Source organism: Capsicum annuum, chromosome 10, assembly GCF_002878395.1.
Source record: "Capsicum annuum cultivar UCD-10X-F1 chromosome 10, UCD10Xv1.1, whole genome shotgun sequence".
NCBI classification, from domain to species: Eukaryota; Viridiplantae; Streptophyta; class Magnoliopsida; order Solanales; family Solanaceae; genus Capsicum; species Capsicum annuum.
Genome location: NC_061120.1, coordinates 25,832,457 through 25,837,431, shown reverse-complemented (window position 1 = coordinate 25,837,431; position 4,975 = coordinate 25,832,457). Strand labels below are relative to the sequence as shown.

The 4,975-nt window shown below is 34.3% G+C and overlaps 1 long non-coding RNA gene across 1 annotated transcript; it reads right to left on the bottom strand.

The window, feature by feature from the left end:
- Positions 1-920: 920 nt before the first annotated feature.
- LOC107845833 lies at positions 921-4,492 on the bottom strand. Its single transcript, XR_001667012.2, has 3 exons — positions 4,228-4,492; positions 2,414-2,482; positions 921-1,195 (listed from the first exon to the last, which is right to left on the bottom strand). It is a non-coding gene; the product is annotated as an uncharacterized LOC107845833 (long non-coding RNA).
- Positions 4,493-4,975: the final 483 nt, after the last annotated feature.

Here is a 4,975-nt window from a genome sequence, read left to right as displayed (position 1 = left end):
GATCGATTTTGCAAATATTTTTTTGCAGAAAACCTACCACTTGTGGTAGGTTTTTTAATAAATTAATTAATTAATTTAATAAAAAACCATCCACAAGTGGTCGGATTTTTAATAAATTAATTAATTAATTTAATAAAAAACCTTCCACTTGTGGTCGGTTGTTTATTAAATTAATTAATTAATTTAATAAAAAACCTTCCAAATGTGGTAGGTTTTTTTTTCTCTAAAATTATTTTTTCTAACTTTAATAAAATAATAATGAATTTTAAATATATATACATATTTTTAAAAAAATCGACCACTTGTGGTCGGTTTTGAAAAAACTACCACAACTTTACCGACCACAAATTTTGGTCGCTTTTGTGGTCGGTTTTAGCCTTTTTTTTTAGTAGTGTTTCCTCCCAGGATAAAAAGGCTTAACAACCCGACAGTAGCGGTACCTCAAATGATCGAATTCTCTTCGAACTCACTCAACGGGAGATGATCATCACTACAAGAAAAAGGGCTATTAGGGACGAGAAAAATGGTCCTTAAAAGTCTATTTTTGGTCCCCAAAAGTCAATTGTGTCCACATTTTTCCCTAAAATGTGGTCCCTAAAATTCCGCCGCTAAAGATCAATTGCGATGACATTAAATTCCCGATCATTAATGATTATTTACGACCAGAAAAATTCTGGTCCTTAGAATGCTTTTAAGGACCATATTTCTGGTCCCTAAACATACTGATTAATTGGGGTGTACAATATTCAGGGACGAGCTCAACTGGTCCTTAGAGGTCTAATGCGGCCAAAAATTTGGTCCTTAAAGAAAGAAACAAATTCTAGTCCCTAAAGCTCTGTATACAATTTAAGCGAATGTGCAGTAGTTTTAAAATATGTTTTGCTAAGATATTATACCATTTTAAGATAGATAATCTCAAATGCACGTATAAACAGAGTTATCACTTGTATTGATTATAAAATATGTATTAACATCGCAAAGAACCAATGCTACAGACAAATGTTTAAGGAACAATACTATTACACAGGTCATTAGCCCACAATGGCTAACATCCTTCGTACATATTCTAATGTTTTGTTCAACAATCCTAGAAAAATGACCAAAAATTTGTCGAACTTGTTTGAAATCATCATAATTCGTAGCAATTGAAACTTCAAATCCTGTGTGTAGCTAGTTCAGGCCTTCTCTCTTGTACCTACAGTAAATGAACAGTAGCAATTGAATCATTTCAAGCATAAAAGAAATCACTAGTCATATCAATATCTAGCTGACACTCAAACACCACGAATTAAGATAAATTCTATATATGCAGCAACTATTCATTACAACATAATCTAATCAAACTGGATTTTCTATCTACTACTGTATTTCACAATCATCAATATATAGAGATTAAGGCGAAAAGTAGCAAAAAACTGACATTATCATACTGCAGTTCAGTTTAGTAGAAAAGAGATTTTTGTTTTGATTGAGAATGCGACATAAAAGAGATACAATTTATTCTCATTCAAACAGAATAAGCTTTGCAGGTGTTAACAATTGGATTTAAATTGGTGATGACACTATTCATTAGCTGAAGGACACAACTTGAGAGATCATTTTTTTGGTTACAGACTGAGCGATCTTGATGTGACTTCAGGGCTAAATACAAATATTTGTTAACTGATCTAACAAGATACACTATCGTATGATATTGGAAGATCGGAAATTAACACTACCTTAGGTTAATAAAAAATTAAGAAAATGCAAGTCAACAAAAGATAATTCATAGATAATCCCAATTGACCCTCACTCTCTACTCCCGAGTTATTGGGAATACTTCGGGTCCAACTCCTTCCATGCCACTACAACTTTCACATTCTACCTCTAGCATAGATTCCAACAGTAGCTAACAAGACTCAAGAAAATAATGCTACTTTGAGACAATCGGTCCTCGATATTCATAAATGAACCTTTAGTATCTATCAGTGATTCAGAATAGGAGAACATCCTACACATTTTATGATTCCCACATGAAACAGGAGAGTGGTTCATAGAAGGTCAAGCTGAATTGTATTCTATTGTTATGTTTTTGGGGTAACCAATTATACTCTAATGATACTGTTTTTATCACTGATGTTTTATACTCAATATAGACATAGATCAGTGTGTAGGAGTATTCTGTATGTAAGGTTTCAGTACAACCCATGTACTGTTGTGATATTAATACAAAGTTACCATTATAAAAATAAAAAATCAGATGCGAGGTTCTGAAAAGCAAGGGCAGAGAAATCCATCTTAATCGAACACGCCTACTGTTGCTGTAAATTCGAGAACATTTTCATCCTATTCCATCTTGAAATGTTTTTCCTTTCATTCAAGGCAATTAAAAGTTTTCAAGTCTGGCAAAGGTTGCAGATGAGGGAAAACAAACCTGCATCGTTTCCAGCAGCTGAATAATCTAGATCCTGTCGAGAATACAACAAATGAGGAAAGCACAAATCTGCAGAGCACATAAAATCTCTCATCAAAGCAAAGAAATGTATAATCATTCAAGCCCATTTTAACAAAAGCAACTAGCAGATAAGGAATCTAGTAGTTTGGAAAACAAAGCAAAATGGAACAGAAGGTAACCTCCAATGTACATGTTCATATACATGAAGTCAAGATCTACACTCGTACGTATTGCTACTTGCTAGAAATTTTTAGATGGAAGTTATTCAATCAGGCATTACTACGTTAAGACCTAACACTATCAGCAACGATCCAAAGAAAATCCTTTCTTTTCATTATTTCCCTTTCTCCGAGTTCCAAAGAACCACCCATACTGAATAAAAAAGAGCAACATAAAGGTCAAGAAGACATAAGGCAACAACTTTATCAAGAGAAGGAGAGATATAGATACTCAACTTAGATAAAATAGAGAGGTACTTAATTAATGACGTTGCAATTACCTGTAATTTCTATTCAACACATCATAAATAGGAAAATAACATTGCAGCGTATATACATGAGAGATAGATAGATATATAGAGAGAGAGAACTGAAGCCCCAAAAGATAAAAACATTCAAAACTTAGCTAGCACACTTAGATTTAGGCCACCCGGATTGGCATTAGTGACATCTACACCCATCATATTGTAGGAGAAACCTTCTTTTTTACATGGATAGTCTCCGGCTTCTATGGAATCATCCAACATATGCATATTTGTCTCATCATATGAAGCATCTGTGTTAGGTTTTTCAGTGCCTATACCCTTATCAGCAAAGCTCGGGTTGACATTCTCTGCTGCTATATCTTCTGAACTAGTTGCAATTTCAACTGTAGCACTGTTTTGGGCAGTCTTCAATAGAACTACATCATGTACCATATTTTCAGCTCCATCTTCAGCTGCAGAAGTAAAGTAGTTTCTTTCTGGCCAATCACTACTAACTCAAAGGTCTTCATTGTTCAACTTTTCCAGAGCCTTATCAACTTGAGCAGCCGGTGCACGATTGGGAGATCGATATGATATTTTTGGTATAATAAAACCAACTCCCCTTTCGAACTCATTAAATAAATTTGTTAGAGTTGGACCTGCCATGATATCACCATCGCTACCTAATCCACCATTTTTATGATATGCCAATAATTCTTTGGTGGCAGAGACAGTATCTGCTGCTTCAGCTGCCTTAGTATCTGAAAGGCATGTTACCTGAGGTCCTATTTCTGCTGCATTATCTGAAGGTTCGAGAACATCAGCAACGGTGTCTTGCTGCAATTGAGATGCATCACTATTTATATATTGGTGATGCTCATAAACTTCCTGGTTCTCAGTTGGAATAGGAGCCTCAACAACTCCTCAACAGCTTGACTTGTAACAAATAGTAGTAATAGTAAAGTTGTAAGAATAAATGAAGTCAGTGAAGAACATCTTCATACACCTACTGGACAAAAGCCTAGTTGTGTGAAGCACTTCTCAAGCACCCGCAGGACAGAGGCTAAAGCTTATATTGCTCACACTCATTGGTCACACCTCTTCAAAAATGTCTGTGAGTGCATGTGACATTCTCTAAAAGTATTCAATATTTAAAGAATCCGACGCTAACAGCATCGAAAATGAAGAGTTTGTGCAACTTTGGTTTAAAAAGAACACCAACAGAAAGCAGAGGAAAATTAAGCATTCACTGATTAGGGCAACACTATGTTAAGCATTCACTGATTAGGAAAATTAAACAAAACACCAACAGAAAGCATCGAAATCATACCTCAGTTGTTAGGATGGAAACACTATAACGTAGTAATTTCTTCATAATTTGATGAAGCTGCGATTGAAAACAGTGAGATTAGGGAGAAACAAAATTAAGTGAAGAAGCTGCGATTGAAAACAGTGAGATTAGGGAGAAACAAAATTGAGCTTTCACTGAGAAAATGAATGGAAAACTGATTATGTTGGAGCAACAATTGGGCGTGAATGACCTAATTTTAGAGTCGAATATAGAGAGTGTTAATTTTTTGGCGCCTTATTTTATTAATTAGCAATTTTTATTAAAATTTTTATTAGAGTAATTTAGCGGTACTTTTTCTCAAGGCTCTAAATTATTAATAGGGACCAATTTATAATTTTTTTAGGACCATATTTTATACCTTTACAATAATATACATAATTAGGGACCGAAATTTAATCTCGTCCTAATAAGTATACTTTTAGAGACGAAATTATTGACTCATCCCTGAATATTGGTCTTAAATAGACCTTTTTGTTGTAGTGTCACACGGAGTATTTTAGAAGACAAGAAGTGTTTTTCAAGTGAAGAAAAATTCGTACTAAACCTGTAAAAAAATACAGGTTTATATAGATAGCTATGAAGTGCCCCCTTGGAAAGGAGACAGTGATTCATTCGGAAAGGTGTATCCTTTGGAACAGTCATGTTTGTCCATTCGAACCATTGTGTTTTTTCCTGAACAGTCACAACCATCTGAACAGTCATCTTTTTTTTTTTTTTATAATGTGTC